This window comes from Chelonia mydas, chromosome 14 (assembly GCF_015237465.2).
Source record: "Chelonia mydas isolate rCheMyd1 chromosome 14, rCheMyd1.pri.v2, whole genome shotgun sequence".
Classification (NCBI taxonomy): domain Eukaryota; kingdom Metazoa; phylum Chordata; order Testudines; family Cheloniidae; genus Chelonia; species Chelonia mydas.
The window spans coordinates 30,353,545-30,377,555 of record NC_051254.2 but is presented as its reverse complement, the minus strand read 5'-3'; the positions used below and the strand labels follow the sequence as shown (position 1 = coordinate 30,377,555).

General features: G+C 52.2%; 1 protein-coding gene across 1 annotated transcript in view; it reads right to left on the bottom strand.

Moving 5' to 3' along the window:
• Positions 1-10,065: 10,065 nt before the first annotated feature.
• LOC119567445 (maestro heat-like repeat-containing protein family member 1) overlaps positions 10,066-24,011 on the bottom strand; it is an 850,842-nt gene continuing 836,896 nt past the window's right edge. Inside the window, exons 13-14 of the mRNA XM_043528899.1 lie at positions 10,415-10,603; positions 10,066-10,310 (exon numbers count right to left, since the gene is read on the bottom strand). The gene's annotated coding sequence lies outside the window, so the exon portion shown is untranslated. The remainder of the gene's footprint in view (positions 10,311-10,414; positions 10,604-24,011) is intronic.

Sequence of the window (24,011 nt, the reverse complement as noted above, 5' to 3'; positions counted from 1 at the left end):
GATGCATAAAAGTGGAAAATGCAGTGAGGATGTTTTTATACACACAGATCATGACAAAATGGGTGTATATCACTTCCAAAGGTTTTCTCTCCCCCCACCCCACTCTCCTGCTGGTAATAGCTTATCTAAAGTGATCACTCTCCTTAAATTGTGTATGATAATCAAGGTGGGCCATTTCCAGCACAAATCCAGGGTTTCACAAGAATTTCTGAGGAACAGGGGTGGGAGGTGGGGGAAGAGAAAACCTTTTGAAGCGATAAACACCCATTTTTTCATGATCTGTGTGTATAAAAACATCCTCACTACACTTTCCACTTTTATGCATCCGATGAAGTGAGCTGTAGCCCACGAAAGCTTATGCTGAAATAAATTGGTTAGTCTGTAAGGTGCCACAAGTCCTCCTTTTCTTTTTGCGAATACAGACTAACACGGCTGCTACTCTGAAACCTGTCATTATTACTGAAAAATGGCTGACGTTCTCATTGTTACCATATAATAAAATAAATCAATGGAAATATAAATATTGTACTTCCATTTCAGTGTATAGGATATAGAGCAGTGTAAACAAAATTTCAGTTTGTACTGACTTCGCTAGTGCTTTTTATGTAGCCTGTTTTAAAACTAGGTAAATATCTGGATGAGTTCATGTATCCCCTGGAAGACCTCTGCATATTGCCAGGAGTACATGTACCCCTGGTTGAGAACCAGCGGTCTACGTAATAATTCAAGAAAGGGGGCATGTGAGGTCTGTATCAAGGGCCAGTAGCCCAATGGTCACCATAATCGGAGCAAGACCTCTGTACAGATACTATGTAAGGAGCTGTGTCTCTAGACTGACAATGATGCCCTTAAGGTCTTGGAGTCAAGGCAGGTCACGGGAGGTGATGTACCTCAGATCCTCCTTTCAGACAGGAGGCAACTGAGGTTACCTCCTTGTCTGGCCATCTGTGTATTGTGTGCCTGATGTTGGATGTCTCTTTGTGCACTGAGCCAGGTGCAAAATTAGATTGCAAAATCCAGAAAAAGGGAAATCTACAGGAAGAAACTAACTGCAAGGGGCTGTGTGTGTGTGTCCATCTGTCGTGTTTAAGCATAAAGACAAAGGGTTGGTCTGATCTCTCTCGGTGTGCAGAGACATACTGGATCTTTGCCCTTGGAGACAAACTGACAGTATGCATATCTCATGAAAGAAGGGTCCGAGCCTGCCTGGCTGTGTAGTGCTGCAAGGATTTCGGATGAGCTGTACTTGCTTAGACAGGAGAATAGCTTGTTAGTTCAGTCTCGGCTCTAGAACGCATGTTATGACTTTGTTATATGTAACCATTTGTTTCCAACACTTCCACCTGACTCTTGGCTTTGTTGAACTGAGGCGTGATTTCGCTGTGAGCTGCTGTGTGTTAAGTGGCAGCTGTGTGCTGTGGCAGCGCTGTGTGTTAAGTGGAGCAGTGATCTGAGCTCGAGCTGGTAAGCTGGGGCAGAGGATGTTACTGTTCCTTTGGAAATAGTGAATCTGTGAATCCTGACAGTGCCCAGCGTACCAGGGGCTGGACACTCCAGACTGATGTTCAGAGGCCTTGAGGGCAGGGTGGGCCTGTACCCTGCAGTGACTGCAGGCCCAGCAGCGAGTGCGTGTGGCCAGTGGAATTGGGGAGCTGACCCCTGTTAGGCACAGACAAGGCTCCCTCAGGCAAAGGGCAGGTGGTGGCGAGGTGCCTCCCAGCCCTGGGTACCCTGGGAAGCATTGCAGGTTATTAACTTACTGCAGGTTTGGGGCAGTTAAAAATTACAAGGCCCCAGCCCAGTGAGAAGGATCGAGGAGAGGAACTGTGACTGCGCGGGGTACCTGAGTCCCAGCACCACCCAGAGTACTGCTCTGCCTAAAGCCACAGTCCCGCCCCGTGAGTAGGGCTTTACCAAATTCATGACCATGAAAAATGCATCACAGACTGTGAAATCTGGTGTCCCCTGTGAAATCTGGCTGGGGGAGGAGGGGGGGAATATGTCACAGAACTGCCACCCTTACATCTACGCTGCCTTCAGAGCTGGGCGGCCAAAGAGCAGCAGCTGCTGGTCTGGTGCCCAGCTCTGAAGGCAGCATTGCTGCCAGCAACAGTGCAGAAGTGAGGGTGGCATGGTGGGGTGTGGGGGCGGAGTGCCAACCTTATGGGTGGGTGATGTGGGCAACTGCCCCGAGCGCGGTGGTCAGGAGGGAACCCCGCCAACCGCCAGCTCCAGGCCCTTTTAACCTCTGAGTGCTGGACCCTGGAATGGGGGAGGGGCAGGGCTGGGAGCATCCTTGGCAGGGGCTCCTACCATGTGCCAGGCTCTAGCTGCAAGTTCGGGCTGAGCTGGGGAGGAACAGGACCTCGTCCCCTGCATGGGCTGCTCCCAGGGCCAGATCAGAGCCACCGCCACAAACCTTCCCCCAGCAGCAGAAAGCTCCATGGCTGCCGGCCGGGAGCACAGCTCTGAAGGTAGCACCACTGCCAGGAGCAGTGCCGAAGTCAGGGTCGCGATACCGTGACACCCCTCCCCCAATAGCCTTGAGACCCCCCCCCCCGACCCTCTTCTGGGATGGGATCCACACAGTTACAACAGGGTGACATTTCAGATTGAAATAGCTAAAACTGTGAAATTTAAAAGACTTTTAAAAATCTCATGACCATGAAATTTACCAAACTGGATGGGTGAATTTGGTAGGGCCCTACCCATGAAACTGAACAGGGGGGTACTTCACGTTACAGATACACAAATGTGGATCCTCAGTTGCACTGTTTATATCACGGCCGCTTCTTTCTGGCAGATCCATTTGAGCTCCGCGGCACACGTCTCAGGCAGAACCTGGCTGCCTTTTATCCACCCGCAGCTGTTCCCAGCAGCAGAGCCTGAGAAGCTGCAGAGTGAGAGAGAGTCCGTGTCACTGTGGGTCCCTGTAACAAGGAAAGGCCCAGGGGTGAGTATTTCCTCCCCCTCCCCCTAATGGGAAGCTGGGCTCTGGTGTTGTCCTTCATCTCTAACTTTCCTGCAGAGCGTCAGTCGAGAAGACGTCCCAGGCTGTGAGATGAGTTAGGGCAGTGGCTCTCAACCTTTCCAGACCACTGCACCCCTTTCAGGAGTCTGATTTGTCTTGCTCACCCCAAGTTTCTCCTGACTTAAAAACGACTTGCTTAGAAAATCAGACCTAAAAATACAAATGTTGCCACAGCCACTATTACTGAAAAATGGCTGACTCTCATTTGTACCATACAATTATAAAATAAATCCATTGGAAATAAGTATTGTACATACATGTCAGGGTGTAGCATATAGAACAGTGTAAACAAGTCAGTGTCTGTCTGAAATAGTAGTTTGCACTGACTTCGCTAGTGCTTTTTATGTAGCCCGTTGTAAAACTAGGCCAGTATCTAGATGAGTTGACATACTCCTTGGAAGAGCTCTGTGTACCCCAGGGATACATGTATCCCTGCTTGAGAACCACAGAGTTAGGGGGTCTGGAGCAAGGACCATACGAGGCTGAATCCCACGGGGTGGGTGAGCTGGTACTTGTTCATTGGAAGCGCCACCTTGATCTCCTGCAGCTCAGCTTTCCTTTAAAAACAAAGTCTGATAGGTGAGAGGAAACCTGCACCGTGTGACCGGGGTAACGGGACAGCTGCAGGGAGCTGAGGACTTGTCCAGATGAATGGTTAGGCCTGGATTCACAAAGGGACTTAAGAGGCTAATGGCCACTTCAGGCACCTCTGTCTCTTGGAGTGGGAAGTTCCTTGGAGAATTCCACTGGGTGGGAGACTCAGCTGTGAAGGGAGGGGGCGGGCAGGAGCATCTCATAAACCCAAGATTGGAATAAGTGAAGTAATGTTCCTTTTGCACAGAGCCTCAGCTCTTTGGAACCTCTGCAAATGCTTTAGCCACGTGTTTAACTCCATCCGTAGGAGTAGCTTTGGATGACAGTGGCAGGGCTCAGGTGCGTACGTGTTTGCAGGATGGGCGCTCAAGGCCGTCCCTGATGCCAGGGCAAAGAGGATGTGAAGTGCCACTGTCTGGATTTGGGAGCCTGCCTGCATACCGACCGCAGTAGGCGCTGGGTGCATGACTGCAAGGCGCTGGGCTGGGGAAAATCTGCCCTGGGTGGTTATTTTGAGTAGAAAACCAGAGCCACTTCTGGGGTCTTTCTGCTTCTAACGCCCTTTCCCTTCTGCAGCTGGATTTCAGCCTATGGTAAAATCCCTCTCTATGCCAAGTCAGTGCCATAAATCACCGGACTGGGTGCAGGAATCAGTAGGCGACGTTCTCTGGCCTGGGTTATGCCAGGGCTCAGACTAAATTATTCTTCCCAAAACTTTTAAAAGCTGAGCCCCCTCCTCAAGGCAAAGAAACCAATCGTGCCCCTCACACGTCAGCAATGTGTTAGCGACCCCACCCCACCCCCATTTTCCTGTATACATCTTCAAACCCCACCCTTCCCACCATGGCTAGCCCTTCTCCACGCTTCAGGAGACGCTGGAGTAGATGATCATAACCGTTCCCTCTAACTTTAAGACCTGAGGGACCCCATCCTGGAGAATCTTAAAAATCACAGTTCCCAGACTCTGGAACAGGGGGCTGCTTTGCCGGGCTCACCTTTCTCCCTCCATCAGGTTGGCCGATGGGGATAATGAGCCTGGAGATCTCATTCCCACTGCTCTGAGTGGTGCCCATGTGCACACGACCCAATTCAGCTCTTATTGTATCCAGGAATGTCTTAATCTTCTGGGATCCTCATGGCAGCAGTGGGATGATTTAACGGAGTCCCTTAGTAATGGGGCCTTTCTCTCTCTTTTGTTTCAGAGCCAGCGTCCTGGGATCGTCTCATGGTGCATGGAGTGGTGGCAGTGGTGGGGGTGCTAGTCTCACTATACAAATGTGGGTTTTGGAAAGGAAGAGGGAAAGTGTTTGCCTACCCGCGACTCGTCTTCAGGAAACAGCTGACTCATCCCTCCCAGCAGCCTGGAAGTCTGCAGGATTCACAGGAATCTGAGCTCCCCGCAGTGTGTGACAGGGACGGGGACCAGGCCCAGGGAATTAGAAACAGGAATTGAGACCCAGCCCTGGAGAATGGTGAAGGAGACCTGCTAATGGAGGACAAGACGCTTCACCCAGGAACCCAGAGGAAGGGATCCATTAGGTGGGGACACGGGTGTGGCCCAGGAAACTGGAGTAGCATTGCCAATCCTCCAGGATGACCAGGAGTCTGCAGGGATTAAAGATTAATTTTGAATTAAAGGTTATGTCATGTGATAAAATCTTCAGGAATAGGTCCAATTAAAATTGGCAACCCTAAAACGGAGTGTGGGGAGGGACCCATTAAATGGAGACAAACTTGGAAGAGCTGATCCCTCCTACAATGCCCCTCAATGGTGGGGACTAGACTGGGCAAAATTTTTCATCTAAACCTATTTTAGATTCAGCAATTTGCGAATTCATATCCAGTCTGCTGAATTGTTCAAGTCCAGCCCCTCCCCCCAGTTCTTAAAAAGTCGAAGCATTTCGTTTAGACACTTTCCAAACAAACCATTTTGATTTTTCAGTTTGAAACAATTTTTTGTTTAAAATTGTCCTTCAGTTTTATTTTAAAAATTCAAAAAGTTACAATCCTTGAAATGTTCCTGGGATTTTTTTGTTTTTTTTAAAAGCTTTTTGGTTCATCAAAAATTTGGAAAAATTTTAGTTTTGTTCAACCTGATACCAGTTTTTTTCCCTCTCTTTTTTTGGCATTGTCAGCGACCAAAAAATGCTGTTTGCCCAGCTCCAGGGGCGGGTGAGGATTTTAGCGGTTATATTGTGGGTCTCTGAGTCTCCTTGTTGCGCAAAGATTTCTTACTGTAACAAATTAACTTAGGATGAGGGCAGGATAGGCAAAAGCTTCCTAAAAGTGGGGGAGGGGGGGCTGCTCGCACCCAAACTGTGGCCCAGCCCCTGTGCCACCCCTTCTCCTCTAGGTCCGGTCCCCTCAAACCGCCCCTTTCCAAGGCCCCCCTCATGCCGCCTTTCTCCCTGAGCTCCCACTTCACACCCCCCCTTGCCCCCAAAACACCGCTCCCTTCTCTCCCCCATCATCCAGTCACTCACACTTATGTCCAGTAAAAAGTGGTGGGCCCTGGTCTCCCCTGTTCCGGCATCCCTGGATGAGAGTGGGAGAGGATGAAGAACTCCTTTCAAATATAACCCCCCCCCCCCCCCAACCTCAAAAAAGCACAATTTGCCAGCAACAGCAAAACATGCACCTGTGATGATGTGACTCAGCAGGGAGGGGGGAGTGTTGACCTGGGAATGTGCCCTGGGGATGGGAGACCTGAGAGCCTGTAACCTGAGCCAGGAGGGGGAGGGGGAGGTAACACCTCTGCCCGGGAATGTGGACGGAGGCTGCAGCAGGAAACCTGCTGGGTGAGGTTAGTTTCAGTTTGGGGCTGGGTGGAGGAACACAGGGAACCCCAGGGCTGGGGTCTAAGCTCCCTGCTCCCCCAGAAGGACTTGACTGAGGGGTCCTGGTTGTACCCACAAGCTCTGTTTTGGACTGCGTTCCTGTCATCCAATAAACCTTCTGTTTTATTGGCTGTCTGAGAGTCTCAGTGAATCCCAGGAAGAGGGGTGCAGGGCCTGGACTCCCCCCACACTCCGTGACAGCACCTTACCAACCCGTGCCAGTCACGCTGTCTTGTGTGTTACAGTCCCATCCTGAGGCGGTTTATGTCTTTGAAAATGTGAACCCTGCAGGCCTGGGTGTTTCTCTGCGTAATGTGACCTCAGTCATCCTGATGAGAGCAGTTGTTTGTAAATGTTTCAGTAGCAGACATATTTATCATTCATGGACATACAGACATTTATTCATAATTAGAACTGGTCAAAAATAGCGAGGGTGGAGAGGTTCATGAAAATTGAAGAAGAAACCACTTCTTCCCCACCCCCCCAGCCCCCATATTCTTCAAACTTATTTGCAAATGTTTTTACTGATCAAATTTGTGTTTAGTTTTGGTGGGAAAAACTCCACGTTCTCTCTCAAGTGAGCAGAGAAATCCAAAATGTTTTTTTTAAAAAGGGAACTTTTTTTAAATGATCAATGTAATCCAAAGTGGCATTTTTAGTTCAAAGGTTGCATTGTGAGTGTAAAACCATTTTGAACCAGCTCTATTACTGTATAACAAGATGAGTTTATTTTTCATGCTGCATTGTTTGGGCCAAGTTCCAAGTGGCATTTCAGTTTTTGCACAGCTCTTCTCTTCTTGCGTCTGTACCTTTCATAAGCTGTGGCCTTAATCTTGGCCCTGGAAACCCTTAACGTGCATGTTTCACTTTAGTTACTGCTGTGAATAATTCCATTTCAATGGGACAACTCTGAGGTCGGGTTTACACTATGGCCCTATATCGGTGTAACGATGTCATTTATTTAATTTTCTTTCTTTTATATGTGAAAGTTCTTGAGAGCTTAAAGCAGGTAAAATACGTGAACAGGTTGGGACTGTCCAAGTTTGTCAGTGCAAAGTGACAGCAGAGATGTAATATCTGCTAGTTTTCCATAAGTCTCTCAGGGTTACCCAGGATAACTTTGGGGATCTCTGTCTTGCATCTGGAATGTTCCCTGAAAGTGTCCAAACAGCTCAGAGATACAGAACCATTCCCTGGATCCATTCTTATAGCTGTCTTCCCCGGAAAGCAGTCTGGCAAGTGGTCCTGTCAGCTCCTTGGTAAGTTATCTGTCAAAACACTAGAGTTTTCAGGAGCCTAAGTAGCCCTTTGAATCATGGTGAAATTATCCTCCCCGTCACCACCAAAATTGGAAATGGTGCCCCTGAGTGCACGGTACCCTACCGTGCTCCCCCATAGGAGCTGCATGAACAGGCAACTCTGCAAGTTATCTGCATGCCTCTGCAAGTGACCCCCATGCCTCTCCATTTCCTTGGCCACATGTATCCTGTCCCCATGCTGGCGGCAACTCCAGAAAAAGAGGGAAAGAGCTCACCACTGCGACCACCTGAGGGATGTGTTGGGGTGAGATCAGCTGGTCAAAGCAGGCAATAGGGACGGAATCTGAGACTTGAAGCTCCTAGAGTGACCTCTGACCTTTCCAGACCTGCCCTTCAATCAGACACAGCGATTGTAAAGTTGAATGTGATAGTAACTAGAGCCATTTTACACCCTTCACCACACAAGACAAAGCCCGTAGGATTCCTCATGAGCTATTTATTTCTCCTCCACTGGATTCCTGCAGCTACCTTGGAGCTTTCCCTCGTCTCTCCCAGGCTGTGCTCACTTGATTGCAGGAGCTCAGTGGATGGTCCAGCTTTGCTCTTTCGCTTCCATTCTTCACCTCTTTGGGTGGCTGCATTTGCAACTGAGCAGCCTGATGGAAACATTGAGTCCTCTGTCTCGGCAGGCAGGACCAGCCGCGAAAGCCAAAGACTCCCTGAGAACAGGGGGAGGTTCGCCTGAACTCTCAGGAGTGGAGGCTGGGCCCATAGGGTAGGGTTACCATATTTGAACTTTCAAAAACAGGACACTCTGGGGAGGGGGGGAGTGGTAGCCCTGCCCCCTATCTACTCCCTCCCACTTCCTGCCCACTGACTGCCCCCCACAGAACCGCCAACCCATCCAACCCCCCTGCTCCTTGTCCCCTGATCACCCCCTCCCAGGACCCTGCCCTCTATCTAAGCCTTCCTTCTCCCTGTCTCCAACTGCCCGCTCCTTAGGCCCCTCCACCCTAACTGCCCCCCTAGAACTCCACCCGCTACCTGTCCCCTGACTGCCCCGCCCCCTATCCGCACCCCTGCCCCCTGACAGACCCCCGGGTCTCCCACACCTATCCAACCACTCCCTGACCCCGACTGCCCCTGCAGAACCCCCGCCCCATCCAATCCCCCCTGCTCCCTGTCCCTTGACTCCCCCGACTCCTCTCCATATGCCCACCCCCTGACAGGCTCCCCCCAGAACCCCTGACCCATCCAACCCCTCCTGCTCCCTGTCCCCTGACTATCCCTTGGGACCCCATGCCCCTTCTCCAGCCCCCTGGCCCCCGTACCCTGCTGCTCAGAGCACTGTGTCTGGGGTGCGGAGACAGACACAGTGCCGCGCTCCCCCGCAGAGCGCGCAGCTCCCCCCCCGCTCCCAGAGTGCTGCATTAGGAGGGATATCCTGGACCTTTTGAGACTTTTACAAATTCCTCCTGGAGGGCGATTTAAAACCCCAAAAGCCGGAAATGTCCGGGAAAATCCGGACGCATGGTAACCCGACCACAGGGACTCCAGGATTTGCAGCTGCTGCCACCTGTATGGTGAATCCTCCAACTCATCACCAACCAGCTCTTCCCCATTCTGCCAGCCGGCCCCACGGTCTGACCGTGCAGGAGAACAGAAACCCTTTGGGACAGCAGGAGAGTCTCCTCAATGCCGCACTCTTCGCATGGCTTCCCGCGGTCACCGTTAAACATGACTACTCTGCCCCCAGGAGTCTCTCAAGGAGCTGCCGGCGCAGTCACTGGGCACCCACTCGTAATGGTCTCGGGCAGTGGCATTGCAGAGGGAGCTGAGCAGACCGTCCCTTCTGTGACTTCCTGAATTGCTGCCAGGACGGATTCTCCTCTGCGCTAGGGAGAGTCCCATAGGCAAAGCAGCTGTGGTGGGGGAGGGGGCAAGACAAGCACTCCCCCGAGCCCTTGACTAGCAGGCAAGCAGGACTTTGGGAGCCAAGGCATCGGTGTCTCTTGCTGGGAGAGCAGAGCTGGAGAGCAGAAAAGGGCATTGGAGGAATTGTAGAAAAGTCAGTGTCATGGCTGGGTCATGGGCAGCCAGACCTAGTGGTCAGAAGCAGAGGCCACACTCACAAGATAGGAGTCGAGAGTCAGCTGGGTCAGGACACTGAAAGAGCAGAAGCAAAAGACCAAATTGTGTTCAGAACCTCAAGTCAGATGAGTCACCCCGAGTCCGCATGCCAGGAAATCAAGCCTGGAGAGTGGGAGCAGGAACAGCTAACACACGGTCCAGAGCCGGGGAGGAGCTCGGTTGTTCAGACAGCTTGTTCTTCGTGCTGCTGGTTTAAAGAGGTCCCGGGGGCTGATTAGCTGCTCTGGGACTCTGCCAATAGGAGCCTCAAACTGGGTCTGGACTTCGTCAGTCCTAGCTAAGCAGTTTTTCGTAGGCTTCCAGGTGGCGTGCTGGAGGGTGGCTGCTCCCAGGAACCCTGCAGACCCGGGTTAATGACCCAAGGGTCATGACAAGGAGTGATCTCTCCCCGCTCAAACCTCCTGCACGAAACAGTCTCCAGTGTCCCGGACGCATCCTCTGAGAATAAAAAGACACAGTCATGATGACTAATAAGCTATGTAACAGGAGCCCCCTCTTTGTTGCAACAGCCCCCAGTGTCCAGAAGAGTGGACGGTTCTTACCTCCAGGAGATGCCTGGGATCTTCCATCTAAGCCTCAATGGGACCCATGTTGCTTTGTCTGACAGGATGAGATCATCTGTCCCCACTGCTCCCTGCGCTGGGCTGGCTGCAGCACACGTCTGTGTAAGAGGCTGGGCCAAAGAGATGTTACAGTCAGGGTCTAGGCAGCCCAGAAGGAGAACAGAGGGTCTGAAACCAGAAGACGAAGCAATCAAATCAGCGGATTCGACAGAGAAGTTTTCTATCCTACAGGGACATCAAAGAAGGTCTGTTAGGAAAGCTGAGATGTTAGTCTGGAAACTGCTAAGGCAAAGATTGTGACTTGTTAAGATTCAGTTTTAGTCACTCCAAAGTCTGTTGTGTTTTGTTTCTCTGGTTGAAATTTGTCTCTTTCTCTTGCTTAGTATCACTTAAATCTCTTCTTTGTTACTACGCTTCCGAAACCACCTCAGTGTTGTGTGTTCGAGTGAAGTGTGAGTCTCCAGCCTTCCCAACAGGCTGAGCTGTGCCCTGTCTCTCTGAAGGTAGCGAATAATTTCTGAGCAGTGCTGGGTCCAGAGTCCAAGGGCAGTTCACCAGACATCTCGTGTGAAGCCCAAAGAGACCAAAGGAGCAGGAGAGATTCAGGCCCCACTGACCCATGGGAACTTCCCACAGAAGAGGCTACACAGGGCTCAAGACACAGCCAGTTTGGGAGTGTACCAGAGTTCACTCACCCCTAGATGCTGGCCAGGCCTCGTGTCACTGCTTTCTAGCTGGGCTAGCAACCCCGCTGATACTCACTCTTGCAGTTTCTTGGCTGGGAACTCAGCCCTCCAACCAGGTGACTGTCCTTTACTCCACTGCTTCCTGGGTCATGCTCTTTGCAAACAAAGTCCAAAAATGTCTTGAACAGAAACAAGGCCTTCCACCCTCGTGGGGAGTTCTTCCTCAGCCTGATTTCAGCTCGGCCTGCCCTTCTTGGGTTTCTAGGGTCTTCTATGTCCCCTTCCTTAGGGATGGTGAGAGAAGCCGTCCTACCCTGGACTGCAGATTCTGGCCCAAGGCCGTCTACTGAACAGCTCGCTCTGCTTCTCTACTTTTGCTGCTGTTTTCCCTTGTTTCCTCTCAGGCGGGGCTCACTTGGTCATGAATTTGGCCTAGCCCCAGGGTAGGCAGCCATAGGCTAAGCCACCCTGTTAGATACCCTCCTCCTTCAAATCCGGTCCAGCCCGGCTGACAGGTTTGCTGAGAGGATGGGAAAACCCCATTGCTGATCAGAAGGAGGTCAGAGTCTGTTCTCTAGGAGCTGAAGGTCCGTTTGTCCTGCTGCAGGAAGTGGAGCTGGAGAGCGGAGATGTTAGGTGAAAGAGACTGCATGATGCAGTTGGAGACTGAGGGACGGGAGCCTCCTCCCAGAAACGCTCCCAGGAGAACAGGTTTGAGGAGGAGTTCTCTGGGGAGCCTCTTGCTAGGAAAAAAACAAGGGTGGCACATTGATGGAGATGTCTCTGTCCCAATGATGGGGGAAGCTCCCAGCCAGGCTATGCAGCAGGGATCCCATTTCTCCCCCAAGAAACCCAGATGCCCAAAGAAGTCAATGGCTCTTACCTCCAGGAGGGAGTGGGCTCTTCCTCTCAGCCTCTTTGAGAACTACCACTACTTTGTTTCCTAGGACAAGGGATCTGTCCCCACTGCTCCCTGACGTGGTTCAGCTTCTGACTGCACCCATCTGGGAGGCTGTCACATACCCCAGGGCCTAGAAGACACGGGGGGAGGAGGCTCCTCTTCATCTCAGACTCGGAGAGCCCAGAGAAGGGCCAAAGAAAGAATAAAGGGCAGGAGATGAAGCTAGCCCTGAGCCTCTGTCCCATCCTCATCTCCTCAAATGTGGAGCTTCCTGAGCTTCAGTTGGACAGACAGTCTGTAGCCCTGACCCAAAGGTCCTTCTGCGCCATATGTTGCGGGAAGATCTCTGCCTTGGAGCACGGGAAATGGGATGGGGGTGAGATCAAGGAAAGAGGGGAGGGGTATGGGTGTGAGGGAAAGAGCTCCTGCCCCAGATGAAGGAATTTGGGGGGCCGAGGGAAGGACCCAGCTCCACAGAGAGGGGAGAGAGTTTCTGTGAGTGCCAGGAGCCTCCATTTCCGCTTCCACTAGCCCCCCATTTACAGTGAGACAGAGCAGTACCTGCAGCAGGGAGCGGGACTTGCTGAACAGGGAGGGGAACCTTTAAGAGCATCAGATGAGCCACAGCCCTTGCAACGCCTCGGGCATCTGGTGCAAGTGCCGGATGATGTGAAGCTGGCACATGACCTTGGCTGTGACATCCTCTTGCTGCAGGGAAACGAGAACAAGTCAGAGACTGAGACACTCCCCGGGAATCAGGGAGAATTAAGGGCACCTGGAACCAGCACCATCATTTCCACCCAGCATCTGCTCATGTCTGAGTGGTGGATTCACCCTCCTGACCCCAGGATGGAGGCTTGCTGTCCTCTCTAGTGACCTCCAGTGCCAACTGCCCATCAGCTGTTCCACCTCCAACCCACCTGGGGACACCGCTCAAGTTCCTAGAACCCTCTCCTCCACCCCTACCTCCATCCCCACCCAGGTAAGGCAGGGAGTGGGCTCTAGCAGGGTGGTGGGGGGCGGGAGGGATTCTGGCAGCAGTGAGGTGGGATGGGGAGAGCTTGAGACCTTTCCCCAAGTCACCCCAGTGACAAAAGCTGAAGCCACAGGATGGCAGCCCTGGGGAACGGGGCAAGTCAGCAGCCCCTGCTGACTGAATCCTCCCAATCTCTCGAGAGCGGGTCCAGCCCTACCAGCAGCAAGACCAGCTTCCCACGCCCATGTGCCTCAGCCCTTCCTGCTCAGTCGCCAGCACCAGTCAGTCCTCGGCCTCCCAGGCTGCCAGGGATGGGAGCAACTCTCGATGGTGGCTCGGGTGACATGGACACTAGGCAGTGGGGAAATGGGGGCAGCTCTGTGGGGCAGGAAAGGTTCCCAGAGGGCACTTAGGGGACTCTCCTGTCCTTCCCAGGAGTGATAGCAGAGCACCACATCCTAAGAAGAGAAGTCCATGAGGTCCAGAAGTCCCCACTAGGCTCCTTGCTACCAGGCTAGCGAATGGCGAGAGGATGGGAATGAGGCCCTGGGCCCCACCCCAAGCTCCTGAGTCGATTGCAGCTGCTTACCGTGTCCCCCATCAGTTGCTGGGCTTCCCCCAGGAGGGAGTAGACGAGCACCAGCCCAGCCTGGCTGACACGCAGCAGGGGGTCGTGGATGGCCGGCACTGCTGTCTGTAGGAAGGATCTTCTCTGCCCGATGGAGAAGAATTTTCCAAAGACCTAAAACCAACAGGACATGAGGCTCGAGCACATTGCCCAGAGCCAGCCTCCAAGTCCTGGTGGTACAATGGCCTCTAGTGCCCCAAAGGGTGGGGAAGAGAGCTGCTGTGGCCAAGGCACTTCATTCCCCAGGAGGCCTTCAGGCTCCCAGGGCTCAGGGAAGCCCCTTTATTAAAAGGTCGCAGATGCTGAGGGACCAAAGTCTCCAGTGGCTCTTTTGGGAAGGCAATTTATGGCAGGGGCCAGGATGGGCTGGCAATGGATCTCTAATGAGTGTGAGCAGGCCCACTCTGCTGTGGAGGGCACAGAGACCACAGGGGACCCTGTGTTGCTTCCAGCAGAGAGATCTCCTGCACCACAGTGGCTAGAGGAGTTTGCGTGTGTTGTTTGGGGGGGCGGGAGGGGATTGGAGCGGACAGACCAAAGGTCTCTTCCCCCAGCTAAGTGATTTCTCTAGTTGCTGGGTATGGCCTCTGCAGCTCCTTGGTTTCTTCAAGGGGAATCCAACCTGCAGCCTGACAAGGACAACGAGACGCATGGCCCAGTCCCCATCACAGCCACTCCTCGGAGACTTTTCTTCCGCTGCAGCAATTCAGCTTGTGGGAGGCGGGACAAGCTCACACTGTCTCTCTCACGGGGCGTCTGTGGAGCAGCATTCTGTAGATGCCCTTGTCGATCCAGAAGCCATTCCAAGGCTTCCTCTGTGATGTTGTGGAAATCACCCATTTCACCTTTGACTCCAGCCTGGGGGCACTGTGTTACGGTGTGTTCAAAGGTTTGGATATTCTCACCACAGTTGTGAGACGGGGGCGGGGGGCGGGGTGTCTTTGATTTTCTACTTGTGCAGCAAGGAGCCGCAACTTGGCTCAGTGACAATGTGCTTCTTTGGAACAGTGGCTGAGGTCCAGATACTCTGCCATTCCCTGGCCAGGTCTGGAGACATGAGGGGGGCGCATGTGGTCCATATTGGCTCTGGAGCTCACTATGTCCCCTACCCAGTTCCCAGGTTGGGGCATTCTGCTTCCTGACCGGCAATGGAATTGGGCAAACCCCACCTCCTTTCTCTGCTTCTACAGGGTGCAGGGAATTAAACAAGGGTCTGATCAAGCAACCGTGACTGACTGACCCAGTGCTCTCCTCTCAGACACTTGGGGATCAGCCAGGGGGACAGGGAGCAGAGAGACACCCAGAGCCATAATCCTATCTTAACTCACCCATGGAGGATTCTCCTCAAATCACGGCAACTAGCCAGGTTCCAATGTGGGACCTTTCGCACCAGCCTGTCCCACTGGTTGCTGGATGAGGAACTCTGAACTGGAAATAAGGAGTGGGCTCTTTTCCTGTCTCCAGGAGGCATCCACTGCAGGGAACCCAGCCAGCCACACTCCCTGAGCTGTGTCATGCCCTGGCACAGTGCCCTTACCTCCCCCACTCTGGCTGTATTCTTGTAGCCCAAGAGCCTGCTGTCCTGGTGCCAGTCATAGCACCAGAGATCTTCCGCCTCATGTATGGTCAGGCCTGGAAGAGAGAGAATGACACTTTTCTCATTCTGGTTACGGTTTCTGTGTCCTTCCAATCCCATTGGCGGCTGCAAGGGAGCCCGGAGCTGCTTTGGGATGCCAAGCAGGGGCTGGAGCATGGGCCCCTTAAAGGCCCAGGGACAACACTGAACCAGGACAAGAAGAACTTGACTCAAGCCTAGCTCAGTCCTGCTCTGACTCTGCCTCCCCATGAAGAACCCTCCTAACCCACAGCCCCGCTAGCAGCAGATCCTGCAGCCCGCTGGAGTCAGCCCGCCTCCGCCTAGAGCCAGCAAGCTGGGGTCGGAGCTCACTTACGTCAAACTCAGGGAGGGTGACTGTGTATCTCAGCAGAGCTGTGCTGCTCCTGATAGCCCTGGCTCGCTCCTGGGACACTCTGGACAGGACCCAGAAGGTGACGTGCTGTGGGGAAAGGAGGCAGGTCAGACTCAGTGGCCAGGTGCACCTTCTTTGCAAATGAACCCCACGCCTCCAGCCCCAGGGGCCTGAGACATTCTGCGCAGGGGGGAATAGCTGAGTCCTTGATGGCAGAGCTTTAGAAGGGGATTCTTTCCCCCAGGACGCAGCTTGAACCCCGCAGGTCACAACTTCTCAGCGTCTCTCTCGATTGGGACAATGTTCGGGGTTGGGGCTGGTCCCATCCTCCCAGAACTCCTGATTCCTGAACAGTTCACCAGAAAGGAGACTGAACCCTACGCCCTTCCCTGCTACGCAAACCTTGCAGGGATGTAGGGAGTGACTGAGAGCACAATCGCCCCAGGAATTTCAGAGCAGATCAGAGGGAAGGGCTGATTCCCTGGGGTCCTCCTGTTTCTCTAGGAAGGAGCATGTGCCTCTTCTCTGAGAACCATCTCCTGAATCTCATGGGGTGTGTGTGGTGGAGGGGTGGGGGAAGGGTGGGTTTTCAGACTCTCACTCCCCAAGACAACCAGGAGCCCTGTGGTTAGTGCTAAGCAGAACCAGGCAGAGCTCTGGCTTGTAGTGCCAGCTCCTTCCTCTGTCCCTCAAGAAGGAAGGACCTCACACTGCATTGCACTGACCTCCCCGACCAAGGAAGGCCCACTGGGGACCCAGCTAGGAGGACAGAGTAGAAAATGGATCTTCCAGTCTCTCTTTACCAGTCCCCCAAAGAATTACGGTCAAATAGGGCTCACCTCCAAGATGAAGTGGAGCCTGTCTGTGTCTGGGGACTCTGCCAGCAGGTTCCCCAGCATGGCATCCAGGACCTCTGGGATGACTTTGCGCAGAGCCTGCAAAGCATGGGTCAGAGTAAGGGAACCTGGGCCTACACCTGCCACAGGATGGGAAGAGGGGTCTCTGGGAAGCACTGGGGAGACTCCCAAACACATCTCCTGGCCTCTCTCCTTCACATCCCACCACAGGCAATTCGCAAGAATTGATGACCCCTGGACCTTTGACCCATGAGCTTAGCAGGTCTCTGCAGAGGGCCTTGTACGCAGAAGAGTAGGAAACAGCCAAGTTGCTATGGATGGAAGCTGAGCTTCTGGGCAAAACACGGCTTATGAAAGAAAGAAAGAAAGAAAGAAAGAAAGAAAGAAAGAAAGAAAGAAAGAAAGAAAGAAAGAAAGAAAGAAAGAAAGAAAGAAAGAAATCCCCCAGGGAGGGGTAATCTCTTCCCTGCCGGAGGGAAGGATCCAACCCTGCAGCTTGTTCCATCTCCGCTACCCCACCCCTAAATCTGGAGCTCCAGCTAATGAAGGGAGCAGGGACCAAGGACCACTCAGGAAGAGGAGGAGGATGGAGGAGGAGGATGTACCTGGATGCCGGTGGTGTCCTTCTCCGTGCCCAGGGTGAAGACGGAGTGAAGAGCAGCTCGCAAGAGGTGGGTCTCTAGGGCTGGCTCCAGGGCAGCTTTCATGGTGCTGGCAAGAGAGAGGAGCTGGTATTTGACTGTGCAGTATGGGGATGGGACTGTCGCCAACACGGACACCAACCCACAGGGATAGAGGCACAGGCTGGCGAGAATGGAAACTGAGGCACTTAGCTAGGGAATGACAAGGCCAAGGCGTCACAGACAGACAGTGGCAGCACAGGAATAGCTCCTGTTCCCTGGAGCCTGCTGCCCCTCCTGTATCTGAGCCCAGGAGTGAGCCCCCCCAGAAGGCCTTTGTCATGTTATGGGAGTGAAAAGAACAACCCTGCCAGGAGAGAGCGACCCTTCCCACCCCACCATCTCTGCCAGAGGCGCCACTCTTGGGAGGTGACATGGGAGGGACAGTGACGGTGACTCCCAGCCTTGGGCCTGAGCAGCACTGGGGTGAGGGGAGGCGGCAGGGTGTGGGGGTGAGGCTGTCTTGGTACCAGAGGTTGCAAACTGCAGCCAGGGAGTGGGCGAGGACGGCGCTGGGTGACGAGTCATTGGGAAGCTCCTCGATGAGCTCCTGTGAGACACGAAGGAGACAAAGGAGCGTGTGAGATTCAGGCCCGACTGACACTTCCCAGTGAGGAGATGACACAGCCAGTGCCTCACATGGCCAGCAGGATCCCCCACCACCTCCCGCTCCTTCCTGACCATCAGACTTGTCCCCCTTCCCGGATTCCTGCCCAGCCCACTCCCAATCCCCTTCTCTCCCCCTCCCTCTCAAAACTGCCCCCATTCAGCCCCATCCCGATGACCGAGCTGGGATCGTGTGATTCCTTGGCCCCCACTCTCAGCTGCCCTCCAGCCCCACAATTCCCCCCCTGCCCACTACTGACCAATCTCAGACTTTCTCCCTTCTCTTCTCCCCAGTCTTCAGCCCCAGCAATTCCTTCCCTCTGATGCCCCCTCCAACACCACCCAGTCCCCATCCATTAGCCCGGCCATACCCCTGCCAATCCCATGTCTCTCTCCTTCCTCCAGTTGCCGTATGGCATGTCTCACTCACCACAATCCTCTTCACCACAGCCGCCTTGCAGCAGCGCGGCTCCATCGTGTCCTCCCCTCTCTCCCGTGCAGCCAGACATGCGGGGTAGATGGCCTGAAGGGACAGGAGCTGCTGCCCCTCATCCTGGACCCACCAGGAGTGGGGTATAGTGAGAGAGAACCTGTTAGCTAGGGACCTTCCTGCCCCACCCAAACCAGCTCCAGGGCTCAAGCCTCAATGGGGGATTGTGGGGACCCACCCATTGTCCAAATCCCCACGACTCCTACACAAGCAGGATCAGGAACAGGGACAGTGCCTGTGGGGGGAGACGACCTCGGCTGTTGTGGGACAAACACCCGCATCTTGGGGGTCCCACATCATGAATGTAAAAGGGCCCCATTAGGGGTGGTGGATCAGGAGGGACAAGACCCTCGGCGGGGGTGGGGATGCTGGGAAGATACAGGGCAATCTTGCTTCCAGCCCAGGTGGGGAACATTTGTACCTTATCTCTGCACTAGAGCTGCTCTCGGATGACCTTGAGAGCAGCTTCATCTTCGGCCATGTCCACCCCTTCCTTCTGCTCTGAATCCAGGGGGGTCCCTGCACCAGGGAGGGAAGGACAGGGGCGTGGTGGGCAGAGCAGGATTCAAGACCCCCCCTTCCCACCTCAGGCACCCAGGGCAGATCGGGCCCCAAACCTCCCTCTCAGGGATGCCTTCAGCCCCCAACAGCTTCAGAAGCCCAGAGCAGAGCCCCCCGCTCCACTGCCCAGGACTCCATGGGAGGTGCCAATTCCCCCAGCCCCGGAGCAGCAAGGACCAAAGTGGCAGCAGCTCTTCATGCCCCACCCCCAGGTCGCCGTGCAGAAGGGGCAGCTGTGTGACGGCTGCTGCTGTCAGTGGGGTTTGCGTGGCTCACGCCAGACACCTGCGCTGGGGACCCCCCCACCCCGTATCCCTGGGAGAGCGTCTGGGCCCAGGGTGTTCACAGCCCGTCCTCAGCCCTCCCTCAGCCCAACCTGGCTCCTCACCTGGAACAAAGCAGTGGTCTCCATCGGCCTGGCTGCTGCCAGAGGCCCAGGTGCTGCCGCTGTCCCCTGCTGAGCTAACTAACAGACAACAACCCCCCGGAGGCAGGGATAAAGCCCAAGAAATAAGTTGTGAACATTTTCATGGGAACTGTTTTCTGTCATAAAATCCATTCAGACAAAACCACTTTGTTTCTTGAAATCATAAGAAGTAGGATGAAAATTCTTTGCAAAAATATTTGTTTACAAAACAAGAGCATCTCCTCTTTGTCACAGTGCAGGAAACTCTCTCGTCGTACACAAAGGGGAGACACTATGATCTAGACAATTAGATGAGATGAGATGCTTCAGTCTGAGCTAACTAGTTGCTGCTCTTCACAATTTCAAAAGAATAAAATACAAATCAAATAGAATATTAGGTCATAATCTGCTATGGCTCAGTGTGATAGGACACCCCCTAGTCTGCACTGCTCCGAGTGACACTCTTCAGTGGATCCCCAGCATCCACCCATGGCGAGGTAGGTGGGAGAGGATTGTTATTCGTACTTGACAGAAGGAGAAACGAAGGCTGAGAAAGGAGCAGTGACTTGTCTTAGCTGATGCAGCCAGTTAGTAGCAAGAGTTGCGCTCAGATGAGCTACAGACCAACAATTGTTCCTAGTAATTATTCAGCAATTATTTCATAAGAATTGGAATGTTTGAGAGGATCATGAACTGCTCCGAGACAATGAATGGAGAGCAGCGTCAACATTGGTCAAACATAGAACTGGTTGTGACTTATTTGCTTGGTCATAAAAGAGAACAACAAAGACCAGAGTTTCCTCCCTGTCAATAGCCCCCTCCTCAGCCAATCAAGGTTGAGACTTTGAGGGGTGGGAGGCTAAGGGTTCTCATCAAATAGCCCAAAGAATGGCCCTGGTCACCACTGAGGGGATCACTCTCGGAGCACTAGTCCAGTCTCACCTCCCTGTGAGGGCCTCCCACAACCCACCCCCCGGCCCCCACTGCACACACAGAGCTCCTGGTGGTGGGAGGAGAGCAGAGGAAAAGGAAAAAGGAAGCAAGAAGAGAAAGGTAGGAGGAACAGAGGAACAGGGAAAACAAAAAGGAGAAACCCCAATGTCCCCAGTACTTCTAGGTCAGAAATAAAATGCTGCCCCCACAATCTAGTGTTTTCCTTTCCTAAAAATCAGCCAGCACCTGATAGATCAGACTGAACAGGTTCCAAACCTCTCTGAGGCTCTTACCTTCTATACAGGGACGTCTGTTTTTGAGCAAAACCACTAAAAGAAAAGGAGAAAACTCCAAAGAGCGTCCTCCTTATTCTCACTGCCTGGCTGATGTCAAGATCTCTCTGTGAGGTCATCACCTCCCCACCACCTTTGTCCAATAGGCTGAGGTCCTGCCAAAGGCCCTTGTGATGTCACTGCCACGCCCACACCTCCATTGCAGTGCTGATGTCCTGCCCCTGTCCAGCCACATTGGATGTTTGAGCTGCTTCCCCTGGATCACCCCACTCAATGACTCTTCCTTGTGAGGTAACACCGACTACACAGTAGAACACAGAGGTTCTTCCCCAGGCCGCAATTAGGTTTTCACAAGTTAGTTGACTTTATGGCCAGAAGGAACCGTTAGAGCATTTAATCTCATCCCCTGCATATCCTAAGGCCTCCTGTATGTCAGAAGACCTGGGCTTTTCTTTTACTCAAACATTTTCCAGAAAGTCATCTAGTCTTTATTCAAAGAGATCAAGAGATGGAGAAGCCATCATTTCTCTTGGTACTTTGTGCCAATGACGAAACACTCTCTTACAAATCTGGGTCTTATTGTCATTATATTTTTTCTGATTTCTGCTTCCATCCATGGGGTCTTATCATGCCTTTCTCTGCTACATAAAAGAGCTCTTTTATACTCAACATTTTCTCTCCATGAAGTCAAGCAACTCACCTCTCATTTGTTTTTTGTATATACTAAACAGATTGAGCCTTTTCAATGTCTCACTAGAAGGCATCATCCCCATCACTCAATTACGAATCTTTTCTGTACCATGTCCAATTGTTTTAACATAATATTCAAAATGTGGACACAAGAACTGGCTTCAACATTCCAACATCAGTCTCACCAATGCTGTTTCACTTCCCTTTCCATACTCACTACTCTATCCAGCCAAGAATGGCTTTAACCTTTTTTACCACAGTTTCACATTGACAGACCATGCTGAGAAGCTCGTCCACTATGGCCCCAAAATCCTTTTCAGAGTCACTGCTTTCCAGCGGATTGTCCCCATTCTATAGGGTGCCGCCTGACTCCTTTGTTACTGGAGGTATGGGGTTGCATTTGGCTTTATTAAAACCTAATTATTAAGTATTTGAGAAGAACTAGCCCATTAGAGAGAGAATCGTGAATTACTCAAAGACAATGAATGGAGAAAAGCGGCAAGAGCAATCAAATACATGTTTGGTTATGGCTTATTTTCTTGGTCTTAAAAGAGAGTAACAAGGACCTGAGCCTCCTCCCTCACAATAGCCCCAAGCTCCCGCAACCAGCATTGAGACTCTGAGAAGCAGAAAGCTGAGAGTTCTCACCACATGTCCCAGGTCACCACTGGAGGGGGTCACTCTTAGAGCACCATTCCAGCCACATGTCTTTGGGAGGGCCTCCCGCAATGAGAGTTGGAATGCAACCCCCCAACTCCACATGCACAGACAGGTCCTGGCGGTGAAAGGAAAGCAGGGGAAAAGGACAAAGATGCAAGAGAAGATGAGAAAGGAGGGAAAAGAAAAAGGAGAAACCCCAATGTCCCCAGTAATTCTAAGGGAGAAAGTCCTAGGCTGGAAATAAAATGCTGCCCCCACAATCTAGTGTTTTCCTTTCCTAAAAATCAGCTGGCACCTGATGGATCAGACTGAACAGGTTCCAAACCTCTCCGAGGCTCTTACCTTCTCTACAGGGACGTCTTTTTTCTCGCAAAACCACTAAAAGAAAAGGAGAAAACTCCGACGAGGGTCCTCCTTGCGCACACGTACGTGCAAGTGCATGCTCTCTCAGTCCTCCAGGAGAGACCTCGAGAAGGAGACGTGCTGAAGCAAAGCCACAGGGATCTCCGAGGTTGCCCCTGTCCTGCACCCCTGTCCTGCCTGGCTGATGTCAAGATCCCTCTGTGAGATCATCGCCTCCCCACCACCTTTGTCCAATAGGCTGAGGTCCTGCCAAAGGCCCTTGTCATGTCATCGCCACTCCCACCCCTCCCCTGCAGTGCTGATGTCCTGTCCCTGTCCAGCCACATTGGGTGTTTCAGCCGCTTCCCCTGGATCACCCCATGCAATGAGAGTTCATTGTGGGCTCAAGCCGAACACAGTAAAACATCAGATGCTTCTCCCCATGCTACGCTCAGTTTTTCATGAATTAGCAGACATTATGGACAGAAGAGACAATTAGAGCATGTCATCTGACCCCCTGCATATCACATGCTTTCTGTAGAGCATAGTAGCTAGTTTTTGACTACACACGTTCCAGAAAGCCATCTAGTCTTTATTAGAAGACATCAAGGTGTGGGGAATTCCCACCACTTCCCTTGCTAGTTTGTTCCTTTGGTGATTCATCCTCACTGTTGAATATGTGTACCCTCTTTCGAATACGAATTGGTCTCTTTTGAGTTTCCAGCCACTGGGTCTTGTTATGCTTTTCTCTGCTAGATTAATGAGCCCTTTCCTACCCGATATTTTCTCTCCATGAAGTCACTTCAACACTTCAATGACGTCACCTCCCGATCTTTTTTATCATCTAAACAGGCTGAGCTCTTTCAATAGCTCATTCCCAGGCATTTTTCTCCAGCCCTCAAAACATTTCATTACTTTTTGCTGCCCCATCTCCAATATTTCAAAATCCTTTTTCAAAGGTGGACGCCAAAACTGGATGCAGGATTCCATGATCAGTCTTCCTCATGGTGTGTCACCTCCCTATGCTCCTCACTGCTCTTTTCATACATCTAATGATGGCTTTAGCCCTGTTCACCACAGCATCGCCCTGGGTGCTCATGTTGAATGGCTTGCCTAGCATGGCCCCTAAATCCTCTTCAGAGTCAGTGCTTTCCTGGATACACTTCCCCATTCTGTAGGTGTGGCCTGCATGCTTTGTCGCTAGCTATAGGACCCTTCCTTTGGTTCTTTTCCAACTTGTTTTCTTTGAATGGCTCCACTTTATCAAGGGATCTGATTGCTCTGGGTCACTGTCCTCTCCTCGTCATTAATTACCACTCTACTACTATTTTATCACCCACCAATGTTAGCAGCAGTGATTTTTATTTGGGTTGCAGTTCATTGATATTTATTTTCAAGAATTAGTTCCCAAGAGCCTCTTCATATCCCTAGTGCCCAGAACCTGCTCCACACAGCACAGCGAGAAAAGGCCGCCCAGCCCAGCTGTGCCAGAGGGGCTAAGCACAGAACAAACTTAGGAGCTTGTGTCATCCATAGCTTCTGAACAACATTCTGAACAACAGGTTACAAAAAGACACTCGAGATCGGTAGCGTAGACAGGCCCCAAATGTATCTAAGTGTCCCGCCTTGAAAAACAGGAGAGAAAAAAACAGAACCTTGAGTAGCTTTATTTTATAGTCATGGAAACTGAGGCACACAGAAGCAAAGAGATTCGCTCATGGTCAAAAAGCCAGGAATAGAAAACAGCAGATCTGCTGACAGTCAGTCCTGGACCCTAGCCGTGTTTGTCCTGGCCTCTCTGCTTCATCTCCAGCAACAACCCGAGTAGAGGTTTTCTTCTTCTCCTTGTCCTTTAACTTCACGTCACTGCAGAAGAAAGATTGTTTCTTACCAGCTG